This window comes from Protopterus annectens, chromosome 3.part0, assembly GCF_019279795.1.
Source record: "Protopterus annectens isolate FY-2018-M chromosome 3.part0, PAN1.0, whole genome shotgun sequence".
NCBI classification, from domain to species: Eukaryota; Metazoa; Chordata; order Ceratodontiformes; family Protopteridae; genus Protopterus; species Protopterus annectens.
In genome coordinates this window covers 695,300,299-695,314,410 of record NC_056731.1, presented here as the reverse complement: position 1 = coordinate 695,314,410, position 14,112 = coordinate 695,300,299, and positions in this window count along the sequence as shown.

The following is a 14,112-nucleotide window of genomic DNA, read 5'->3' as shown; positions in this document are numbered from 1 at the left end:
TTGAAATACCCTAATAAACACAAGTACCCCATACAGTGTATGTCCACATGAATCATGGATACCAAACACATATATAACGTAATGAATAATAAATCAATGCCAAAATGCAAATATAATGCAAATTAAATATTAAGCAATGCTAAGCATTGCACAGCCCAGCTTAGCAGGTGTAAGCAATGTGTAGGCCAGCTAACTCAGTCTTCCCATTGGTATACCCCTTTAAGCAATGTCAACTTTAGGTAAGCAGGTTTGCCCATAGCTTAGCATTTTCAAAACTGTCCAAACAGGGCAAAGTGTGGGAAACTGGCCCTATTTAAACCCAAGAGGTAGGAATACATCTTATAACTAGTTGTGGCTTCCCCTTGTAGGCACTGTGTCTGGAATGGGAGAGAGTGTGCACTTTCGGGCGCAGCGCTGGGGCATCCAGGAGTCCAAAGTCATGGCAGGACTCCTTGTGAAAGACCATGACCAGAGATTGCTGCAGGGCCAGTACCAGTGTTCCCAATACAAAGCAGAAGCCTGGGACCATCACACCCATGACCTCACCAGTGCCACTGGCATACCCTGCACTGATGAGCAGGTCAGGCATCACTATGCTGACCTGAAGCAGAGAAAGGAGGATCTCTTGGATAAGTGGATCCAAGAGGCTAGGAGGACAGGGATGTCCCAGCCGTGTATAAGTATCAGTCCACTACCTGTTTAATAATTGCCAGCTCATGTATATTATGGATAGGTATGGCTAAATAATCCTCTTATGTCTTTCACAGCAGCAGGTAAGTGGGCTGTGAACCAGGAATCCCATGGCTGTAGACAGTAGTGGTTGCAATGTGAGGCAGGTTAGTAATACTCTTGCATGTACTGTCTTAGGAAATAAATCTGAAAGTAATAGTAAGTTAATTGCTTCTATAAAACCTGTATTGTTTAAGGCATGTACTGCATACACCAGAGAATAATGCAGGAAGAGTCTCATATAGGTTATATGTAAATAAAAGCATAATAGCCTGACAATAAAGGTCTAACTGCTGGACTGGATGTGTTCACTCTGGTATCTTATGGTAATGTAGAGTTGCAATCACTTAATAGTACTGTTTTAGTAAGCAGTGTTACCCACACTGTGCTACATAAATAAAATGTGTAGGGATGTCTGTGTATGGGAGTATACCTGAGAGAGACTTATAAAACACTGAAAAGACAGACAACGACATCCAAATATCACACTCAACTGTGATGTGAACTGTTGTATTTTTTGCACATACAGACATGGTTCGAATCCTAGGAGTGGTAGTCAGCTGTATGCAGAATCATACCCCACAACTGTACAGATATGTCCTGAATGTCCAGTAAATTGGCCCATAGCTGCTGCCTATCACCCTGTCCCCCTGGCAAATTAGTGAGATGTTCCCAGATGTTTAGGCAGCAAACAGGACATACAACTGATTGTCAGACATCGATAAGAACAAAGCTGTCACTCTAGTGACTCCCCAAAATGTTCTGAGAGTAAGTATCCAAGTATGTCCCATCTCCATCCCCATGTTGTCAAGCTGTGACCAGAGTGTGTACAGTAACAGAGTGAGATGTATGTGCATAATACTAATATGGAAACTGGTAATTTGTGTGGCATCATGCAGGTAGTGCTAACAAACATTGCTCCCACAGGTCTGTCAGATACGAACACTGTGCCTATAAATAAAAGATTGATGTCCTGTACTGGTACTGTTTACTCTGGTATTGTATGGCATTGTTAGTGTTGCAGTTGCTCAGAATAATAAGGTATTACTCATTACTGTCACCCACACTGTACTACATAATGCAGCTGTCTAGGAAATCCTGTATAAGAGTATTGTAATTACAAGGTCAGAATACAAAACCACAGGAGAATTATAGACAGAAATCAGACAAGCGCTACACAGAAATATCTATATAGCACACTCAGCTGTGATGGACAGTGTTTTATTTTTAGCAGACACAGCCATAGTTCAAATCTTGGGAGTGGTAGCAAGCTGTATGCAGAATCATACCACACAAGTGTACAGAAATGTCCAGAATGTCCAGTTATTCGTCCCATATCTACCGGCTGTTACCCTTTCCCCCTGCCATATCAGTGTGCTACTTTCTGATATGTAGGCAGCATTTCATGTCATATAACTCACTGTCATACCTGTACATATTTGGAAAATGTAAAATAAAACCAACCTGTCATTGCACAAGTCACTAAAGGTTTAAGAGGGAAAAAGTTGAAATATGTCCCGGTTCACCTGCATGTGGTGAAGACATGACCAGAGTGTCCTCAAAAAGAGATGGACAGGTATGTGCATAATATCAACCTGGAATCTTGGAGTATGTGTAGAAATGGTTAGGTAGTGTTAACAAACAATACCTCCACAGGTATACCAGGTAAGAGGTGTATACTGCAGGTAAAACTCAGTTCATGTATATAGTTGTCGACAGCCATACCACTGTCCAAACTAAGGCAATAGGGTAGTGTACTAATACCCGTAAGGTACAGATCACAGCACTGACTAGGAAAGTAATGCAAACTACAAGAATATACTAGTTGTTAATTGACATCTTTATCTCCCCCCCACCATATCTGCAACAATAAAATAAATACACAACTCAATCGGTATGTGCTGAATTAACTCTACTGTTGTGACATATCTCCTATTGTTTGATAATTATTTAAATTTGTTTCTATGCATTTGCCATGTTGAAATACTCCCCCATTGGTGGAATGCTGCCATCAATGTACCTGCATGCTGTTGTAATGACCACTGTGGTCCCATATATGCATGTGTTGTGTTTGCTATGTAACTGTTCCATATCTGGTGTTTGGGTTTATGGGAATATCTATGCATGCTGTTATACCTAATCCTGGAATGTGTTGACTATTACTAACCCACATATGTTGATAAATTTTAAACACTATAGCATATTTGGGAAGGCCGGTCCCGGCGGACCTACCTGTCCCACCTCAGCTGGTCATGACACCGGGCACCAGCACGTCTTAGACCCAACCTGGGACCTCCTTGTCCTTTGGTCCTGCACCACTTTCAGGTGGAACTGCCTCAGTGGATGGGGATCACCCCCCTGGGAGCGGGCACGGACAGGAACCTGTCATCCATTGCCAGGTCCAGGGCGTGGTGTGTAGTGAGCTCCACAGGGAGGACAGAAATCTTCTATGCCAGCTTGAGGGCCGTGTGTTGAAACTAGAGGGTTGTCCTGGCCCTCCTACTCTTCCCCCAGAACAGCCACCTTTAGGGCTGTGAAGGTGTAGTGGTGACTGCCCATGGGTGGGGACCTCAGTCCCACTGTTTCCACTATGGGGCTCATGGGTTTCTGATTTCCAAACACCCGCTCCCCATCAAGGTGTATACCCCAACATGTGTCATATACTGCCCCTGTATGTGTCTTCTTTGTCTTGTCTGTTAACCTACCCAACCTACCTCCCCAAATATACCTACTATCCATCCCCAACATTACACTCTCACCTGAAAAAAAAAAGTGAAATCTGTTCCCGAAAAAAATCACACCCCATATATAGCTGTCCATTATGCATATTTGTCCACTGGACACATGTAATCTGGTCTAATTGGCTTCACAGCATAGAATTGTTGTTCTCACCCCTCTCTCAGTAGTATGAGTGTCCAAATCTATCTCCAAATTCAGTGTATATGCACAGCTGTTGCTGTAGAAGAAATGGGCAGCTATGGACCTTCCCTACACCCTTCCTGCACATCCCTAGCTATTATCCCTACTGTTTATCCCTCTTTGTGCCCCTTTTTCACCACTTTCCTATCAACCCTTTTTCATTTCTTTTAAATAAATTAGAGCAGGGGTAAGTGGGAGTAAGCACTTTTAAGGAGCAGTAAGCGGGTTTAAGCCTGTTTGTGTGGGAGTAAGCAATGCCTACACAGGTTAAGCAATTGAGAAGCTAAATCAGTATAAGAAACTGTAACCGGAAATTAACAGTGCTTACCTCCATGGAAACCTGTGCAAATCCACTTACAACTGCTTAAACGTGCCTTAATCACTCTGTATCCAATGGCCTTTGTTCTGAAAAGCAACAAAATAAACAGCCTCTGCAACACTTGAACCTAAGACCCTGCACACCATAGCCCAACTGATTTACCACTAAGTCATGTCAGACATACATAGCCCTTATGTTTACACAAACATATCATCCAGCACAGTCATTCAACAGTACAGGAAATGTATTTAAACATGTAGATTTATATTCTTATTTATGTATTTGTTTATTTTACATGTGTTAACTGTGTTAGTCTGATTGAGCTTTTGGCTCATTTTCAGCAGAGACCCGGGGAGAGAAGCTCCTCAGTGAATAAAATGTAAAAAAGTTACATTACAGTCACCAAAAAAGTTACATCAAGTTATAATAGCACTTGTGTGTGTATATATATTTCTATCAAAATAGATATATAAACACATATATATATATATATATATATATATATATATATATATATATATATATATATATATATATATAGTTTACATTCATATGACCGAGCGACCGATGGTCATTACCCGATTTTCACCAACCTATATAACGAAGCTCCAGGGGTCGAACGCTTGGAATGTCATAAAAAATTCGGAATTCGACATTTCCGACAGCTCTACCACCTAAACAAGTGCTACCATGGGTCAAAAAGGGGGGAAGGTATTTTGCATTTTGGCTGCATTGTGTTCACAATTCTGCGCATTTGCAGAACTGCTGTTGAACGTTTTCTGATTGGCCATCTGCCGTTCACTCAAATCCATGTATACCATATATATATATATATATATATATTATACATATGCATACATCTATAGATATATATGTGTATATATATATATATATATATATATATATATATATATATATATATATATATATATATATGTGTGTGTGTGTGTGTGTGTGTGTGTGTGTGTGTGTGTGTGTAATATATGTAGGCATATATGTATGTATATATAAAATAAACACCGTGCACTAGAAGAATCTTAATTATATAAATTCAGACTTCTTTTAGGCGTAGTAATTAATACTGAGCTAGTAGAAAGGAAATAAAAACTCGGACACTGAATAGATGATTACGCTTTTGCTCTTATTCAGGTGGAAGAGCTTCATCAGAATAACCTATAGTCAACAATACTTACATTATATGTAACTAGAGTCACATGTAAACAAAAAACCAATGAACTACTTATAACTTATTAGTACAGTAACCAATAGTACAACCAGACAATATTTAAACTGTGCCAATCATCTAAACACAATAACCATGAACATACATATGAATGACAGGGGCATGAATATTAAATAAACACTCCCTTGTGTTAGCTAATCATTGAACAAATGTACAGTGTGCACACTAAATATGCATGTAGGAGAAATGAATATTCATATAACTATACAAGTGGTGACTAACAAGTGTGTCAAAGGTCATGGATGGATGCAAACACATTTTGTAGAAAGAAAGCAACTGTCAAAATAGAACAACTGTCAAAATAGAATTAAATCTTCCATTTTAAAGCGCATTTAATATTAACACTTTCATTCAGACCAGGGTATGTTTCAGAATTAAGCAGTAATTGTCATTTAAGTTCTCTTAGTTCTAAATATAATTCCCAATCTCCAAAAAAACAGTTAACTTGTTCTAATACTATGAAGTAAAATTTACTAAAAGAAGTACAAAAATGCTATGTTTAGCAAGGGCATTATTTAAGTTCTTTGCCCTGATGGCTCCTAGATGCTCCTTAATTCTATCTGAAAGTTTTCTTGTAGTTTTACCTACATAAAATGCTTTACAAGATGCACAAATACCTGCATATACTACTGCTGTAGAATGGCAGAAGAAATATTTTGAAAACTTAATAGTATAATTACAATGTGTGAATGTGTATTGAGATCCTGTGAAAATGTTAGGGCATACCACACATTTATTACATGAATGCATCCCATTTTGAGAGTTGGAAGTAGAAGTAGAATTAATAAGAAAAGGTAAATCTCTGTTTTCTAAACTCATTCTTATGGTTTTGGTTCTTTTAAATGAAAAGGTAGGTGCAGTGCCAATAGCAGCTGACATAAATTGTGATTCAGTTAATAAATCCCAGTTATATATATATATATATATATATATATATATGTATATATATATGTATATATATATATATATATATATATATATATATATATATATATATATATATATATATAAAAGAGAACATAACAAAAACATTTGTGACCACAGGCACCTTTAATGGGGGTGATGTGGCCCAAGCTACATATGTCTTGTATGTATTGATATTACCCCCCCCCACAGCCAAACAGGTCTGCCCTGCAATACAATACCAACTGTTGCAAGTCCCATAACCAGGACCCGACACAACATGGGCACAAGATGTTAACAGTAATCCATCCCACCTGTATGATGTCATGCTGGTATCAATAACATACCATGCAGTACAGTCTAGCTAGATATATATGCAACTGCACATACACACAGAGATATGTATAGGAAAATACATATTTAGAGGGTGCACACCATACAGAACAGCCAGTATTCCTACAGTTTCCATCTTATGAAATTGACACTGTATGAGTCACCCATACAAAAGACAATTGTTGCCTGAAACATATACCCACAGAGAGGTCAAAGGATATAACACCACATATGGGCTTGCATACATGAGAAAGCTTTATTTGTGTACTATTACAGTTGTATATGTCATGTCATATAGCTGTTTAGACTTTGAAATACATATAAACAGATTAATGCAACTTTCAAGCAGATCAATTAATACTGTATTCCGGAAAGCATGACATATGTTGCTGTCCAGGTCCAGGCCTTCAAGTAGTACAACAGTAAAGACAGACTGGGCCACAGGATAACAATCAACAGTAAGTAATGCAGATGTATAGTCCAGCAGCCTCTAACTACACCCTGTACCCAATACCTAGGGAGAAAAGGCATCAGTTGACACAATTGGATGTATCTGTTACATAAGAAGGCATAACTGAACACATCACAATCACACTGACAAACAGAATGGTCTGTATGGCAGGAAGCAGTAGGCCTGCATTTTCCCAAGGTGAATTGTATGGTAATGTACATCCAGATACCTTAAGGCAGCTTACTCTTGATATCCCTCACATGCTGCAACAGCCTAGGTTATTTATGGTGCATCCCCCCATAGACTGACATACAGGGTCATATACCACTGTTACATATACTGGCCTCTGGACTGCGTAAGGATACACATGTATTGTGCAGATGAAGCCCAAACATATATGGACCCAACCCCACAATATGTGTGGGGGCCACAACAGCAGTGGAATGATGGCAGGAACGGTGGCATGACATACTCACAGGCCACTACATAACAACCCCTGACAGCTTGTCATATGGACTAAGCCTGATATATAGGTGGAGGACAGAGGCTAGAATACAGGCCCATATGTGAAATAGTGTTGTCATACACTGAGCAAGTTGCTGGTGTTACAGGATAGTCTGCAACATACCCTTAGTCAGGAATATGAAGTCAGAAACACAAATGGATGTACCATATACTGATAGAACTCAACACACACACTGCCAGTGATATATCTGACACAAGACCTGTGTGGTGGAAAGACAAAACATAACAGGCAAACCTCTGGCCATCAAGTGGATAGATCCACAGTTGAGAGCTATGCAAACAGACTGCATTCCATGTTAAACTAGTATGTACAATCAAACCCTGTAACACTGGTGCTATACAATGCATACAACAACACTACTCACACTCTCTCTGTAGTTCTGAAACATCATACAAATATGTAGCTGGCCTGCGTGTGCAAGTTCTCTTGTAAGAGGTATTGCTACCTGCTGACTTTAACACTGCTGGCCACACACAGGAAGGATGTCCACCATACAGGAAAGGTAAAGGGACCAAGCCCACATGATGTAGGGATTTATAATAGTGGGTTGCCATGACAGTGCTAATTGGAAATACTACACAGCATGCTGCATGCAGGTAGGAAGTGGAGGACACTGATTGGTGCAGAGGCCATCACCTGATCATGTGCATCACCTACAAAAGCCATGCTGCAATCTATTCAAAGCAGCTCAATCCATTTACTGGAGAGAGATAGAGAGAGGGAGAGAGAGAGAAACCAAAACCAAAACAAAACCCGAAACAGAAACAGAAACAGAAACAAAGAAAGCAGGCTAAGGCCAAAGCCAAGGAAAAAAAAAATCCTACAAGGAAACCATCCAAAAAAGACATCATTCCCACAACAGGTATGTGAAGCATATATGCATGTAATTGACTGTAGTACTTGGTCCATAATACTGGGATAGATGATGTGGAATGATATATATGTGCCATCAGGTGTTGTTGTAATGATGTTCAGCTAAACAGCTGCTATGGACAATAAAGTCTGTCCCTGTGGTAGTGGGCCATTCCCTTCAACTGTGCAGAGCAGCACTGACTGACAATATGTAAGCCAACATAGTGTGTGTTGTGTAATGGAAAGGATGTATATTACTGTGGCCAATAGCTGGTGGTGGAAGTAATGCCATGATGATGGACATGTGGATTCCAGAGCCCACCACTTGTAGGACACTCAGGTTAACATGTATTTTATCATGCTGAAATGCCATAGATGTGTAATAGACTTACCTGCAATCTGGCCCTATATATACCCCCTCCTAATATTAGGCTGTCTCCATATGTAGCACCTATTGGTTTTGTAGCAAGGTAGAGCAGTGCAGCTGGACAGGAAGGAAAGTTAGAGATTTTGGATCTGATGTATGAATGTACCTCATATATATATATATATGTATATGTGTACATATATATATATATATATATATATATATATATATAAATATATATATATATATATATATATATATATATATATATATATATATGTACATATGTATATATATATATATATATATATATATATATATATATATATACACACACACACACACACACACATGTATGTCTACAGATATACAGATACCCATATGTAGACATATATATATATATATATATATATATATATATATATATATATATATATATGTGTGTATAAACACATACAACACCACCACCACTGTGGTGGTGTTGTATGTTTATACATATATATATATATATATATATATATATATATATATATATATGTATAAACACATACAACACCACCACAGTGCTGCATGCTATGTGTGAGGGAACATCACACATAGCAATACACACAGATATATACAGCTGTAAGTGTGTGCAACATGGATGTTTATGTCACATGTGAACTGCTTGTTGGGACCACATTGCCCTTGTCTGTGAAGTAGGGAATGGGAATATGGGGAAGGATTGCAGATATATTTGTAGAGGTGGTTTGGGTTTGTAGATATAGAGGACATCCTACAGGGGTGGTATATGACACATGTGTTGAGTAAACACCCTGGATGGTGTGTGTGGTCTGTGATGTGGAAGTCTCATGAGCCCCATATGGAAACAATGGGAACAAGGCCCCCACCCATTGCTAGTCACAACATCAGTTTCATGGCCCTGAAGGTGCCTGACCTGGAGGCTGAGCAGGAGGAGCATGTGGATGCTGTGATTGCTTACTGGGGGCCTCAACGTGCAGTAGCATATCCCACACATTTCTGTGGTGCCCCCTATGGAGCAGACTCTGAACCTGACCTCAGGTGACAGGAGCATGTCTGTGTGTGCCCCGGGGTGGGGGGCATCATCCCTTGAGGTGGTTCCACCTGAAAGTAGTGCTGGACCAGTAGATGAGGAGGCCCCAGGGTGGGTCCCACATGTGATGTGGCCCGGTAACATGGCCAGATGAGGTGGGAGAGATGGTTCTGCTGGCAACTATTCCATAAACATGCTATTGCGTCACTGTTATAGAACATATAGTAATGCCTTTTGGCTTTTCCCGGTCAGGGGTCACCACAGCAGAACTCCGGTCCACTAATAATTGGCAGTGGATTTTTACGGTGCCGAGGTGCCAGCCCAATGCCCAACCTTCAAAGAAGGCACACCCATTCATACACACACCTACCTGCATATCTTTAAATGTCACTTGATTGCGGGGAGGACATGCAGACTCCACACAGAAGGCACTCCAACTGAGAATCAAACCGGAGAACCTCTTGCTGTGAGGCGACAATGCTAACCACTGCACCACCACAGCCATTGCTATAGAACATATGTGGATAGTAATAGCCCACACAATTCCAGAACATGTCCAACAGCATGCATAGATATCCACAATAACACAGAATGACAGATGTGCAGCAATCACATAATAAGCATACCACATGCATATATGGAACCATGGTACCCTGACAATGACATGCCAGTGAAATAGTCCATAACAGGCCAGCAATGATAGTGTCCCCACAGAGAAGATGGCTACAAACACATAGCACAAAGCGTGGTACAATACAATATATGCCCCAATGGTATGTAAGCTGTAGCCATACCTATTGAGTTGTGTGAACAGTTTGTTGTGGCTGATATGGTGGGGGAGACAGAGATGTGTATTAAGAACTATGGTAACCTTGTTGTATGAGTTGCTCAGACCTGTTGCCATCTCTATGTCTTTTAGGTCAGATGTCCCACTGCTGTTTACCAGTGTATTCAGTGGTGGAAAATTAGGTCATTTTGAACCACATTATACAGCACTATCAGGTTCTGTTTGGCAGGACAGCCCATGAGCAGCAGGAGTGGACCACCCTGTGGAACGACCTAGTCCACACGGTCAATGATGTTGGCCTGCATAACCACAGTTATGAGCAGGTCCGGCATCATTGCAGTGACCTGCTTCACTATACCCGTCGGTGTGCTGCTGCAGTCTGGGGGATCACCTCGTAACAGAGGGGGTCATACCATCCACCCCCGACACATTTTGAGAAGCTCCTCTCCAGCCTCATGGCACCTACCCTCCCGCACACCCAACAACTGGCCGAGATCATTGTGGAGGTGGGTGCTACCCACACATTGGCTGAGGAGTATGCAGGTAAGGCCACAGGGCACATCAGTAGACCACTGATGCATCTGCATCTGTACAGGTAGATCATGCATATGTGAGATGTCATATATATAGTCTGTTGCTGCGTAGTAGTAATAACAGATGTGCATAAGCTGTAGTATTGTGGATTTGTACTGGTGATGTGCTGTAATGTTGCACCCACTCTGTAGCAATGCCACAGCTGTGGCCACTGACATCACATCTCTCACACTCTTATGTAGGTCCCTTTGGTATACCACCAAGCCAGCAAACTGTAACTGGTGAGTATGGTTTATGTTCATGATCCATGCACACATCTAACACACCTACCCATAATGCATGCCGTACATGTTCACTTATTGTTGCTGTTAACTGCACTGCATTACAGTGGTGACCATGATGGGGTATCTGAAGGGTATGTCAGACATCTGCAAGATAGCTAACATCCTGTCATTGTGAAATGTGTGCACAGGGATGAACATAATGTGTGGGACAAATAGCCTACAATAAGGACATGTGTGAAACATCACCCTTATACAGTGCTACAACAGTGTATATACCAGTATTACAATGGCAACTGTTACAGATCAACACTAGGGCATATCATAATACTGTGGTCCACAATCCTTAACACCTGCAATGTGGTCCCAACATGAGCACTGAGTGTGTAATAATGAACTGTAGGTTAGGGCAGCAAATATGGGGAATACATACCTTCACAAACACTGGTAGCATATGTGTGCACATACTCCAGAGAGAATATAGTGGAGGCAGCTGTTGAGGTACTGCCTGCATGCATTTGTCATAGAAATGCACCGTTCAGCAAGTACACATCCCCAATGTCACACCACATAGTGGTCAGCTGTTCAAGACATTTTGCCATAAAATGTGCACACTTACTTGCAACAGAGGCAGGCATGACTTGCACACATCATACATGACATGGCGTGGGCCCCATACCCAACAGGTAGCACCCATGAGCTGCACATGTAGCCATACCTCACCATTGCATATGCCATGGTAAACAGTGCAGACAGACATGTATATGGCAAGTATGTATTGGACAGGAATGATGTAGGACATAAAAAGCAGGCCACCCAAGACACATGCTGTCACATGCAGCAAACTGGTCATGCGGACTGCCCACTAACATGCCACAACACTGAGAGGGTAGCAGGAATGTCCAGCAAGTACTAGCTGTGCAGTACCAGTGTCAGCAATTGTCTGGACTCTGCAAGCGCATGTAATCAGATGTGACAGTTGTACCACAGGAAACATCAGCCAGGCCTCTCTACAGGTAGTGTATGCATAACAGAAGATGTCCTGAACAGTCATGCGTTGCAATGTGTACTGGTGTGCGATGACCACGCTTGAAACCTACTGATAGTATTATGTAAGATTATTGGATTCAGAGACTTTTCCAGCAGGTGTCTGTGGTTCAGCACATCCAGGGATCAGCCCTACTACTGCTTCCAAGTTTCCAGCAGTCCATTTCCATCTCGGAGATGAGGGGATGAGGGTGTCAAGCATGGACCTGTCTCAGTTCCCCCAGAGATACAGCTTCCAGGTTCCTGTGTACCTTCCCAGATTCGGAGCCAGGGGAACTCCGGTGGTATTGACCATCGAGTTCATACACATCCAGGTCCTTCCAGTCAAGGTACTACTTCTCTTTCTTCATGGTTAAATCGAGCATTCACGTTTGGTAATTCATCCAAGTCAACTAAACCAGACTATAACATGAGTGTCTCTATAGATTTGCCTTCCAAATTAAATACATTTGATCAAAATCTCTTGAAACTAAGAAAATTACAAATGGACGTGGCATATTTTGGGGAATGCAAATGAGCCAATATAATCCCCAAGGGCCTTAGATCCTGGCAGTACCCAAATGGTCTCTAGGATGGGTCTGCTTTCCATAGAGATTTGATAAAACTATTTGACCGTCATGGGGTCGAACTTATGGTATTGATTTGCCATCATTATCAGCAGGCTATTGACATTCTTCTTCTTGATACTACTAAGCTTGATGAAGCCATTAGGAATGATATAAACTTTCATAGATACAAATTTGACTATGACCGCACCTTTCACAGTATAGACCAACACATTTCTAAATTAACTTCTACTAAGATAAAGAAGTTAAACAGGTACATCGAAGTGCATAAACGTGATACAGCATATCCCAAACCCCCTCCATCCCAAGGCAATTTTTTGGCTCACATGCCTTGGGCGGGTGAAAACTGCCAGCCTCTCGAAGCTTGCTTTGTTTCAACTGACTATTCTGACTAAACTACTGTTTTGAATTCCCCAAGAATCGAAGACTCTACTAACAGTAGTGATCAGCGAGCAGTCCTTAACCTTACCACTCCACCTGGTGGGGCAGAGGGAGGTAACCCTTTTTGAGTCCTGGCCTCCTCTCCACCTTTGGACCAAGTTCAGAGGACGAATCTTCAATCCAGGAAGAAGAAGACTTAAATGCATCAGTTATAGAAGCTGCACCTTATTCCAGTTTACGTGAAACATTGACGAACACTAACAAGGACTTTAAAATTTATAATTTTTCTTATTACTTTTTTGACATAATGTTAATAGACTTGTTAGCCAAAGGTGTCTCTTTTGTGCCTTCAAGGAGAGCAGATGTAGCTTCTTCTATTATTGATTTAAAACTTTTTGTAAGGAAGCTTAACTTACAGGTCTTAATGGGGAAATTTTGGGGGGAGAAAAAAGATTTTTTATTATCCAGCACTTATAATCCACCACTCCACCCTACACTGAACACATTTGAACAGATTTGTGAGTTAGACATCAGACACGCCCTCAACGACTGTCTACCCCCATGGTCCTCCATGTTTAACATCAGTAAAGCTGAGAAGTCCCTACTCGACATGCTAGCTGGGGCTTCGGTCAGGGTAATGCAACCTGACAATGGTGGGGGTTTAGTGGTTACGGAGGAATCAGATTACAATAGAAGAATGGAGGATATCTTCTCTGCAGACTGTTACCTCGAGGTATCCCAGAATGAGCTTAATATAGGAAATTCTCATGTAGTTTCTTATTTTAGTGATATGTTCCTGAATGGAACCATCAACATAGAT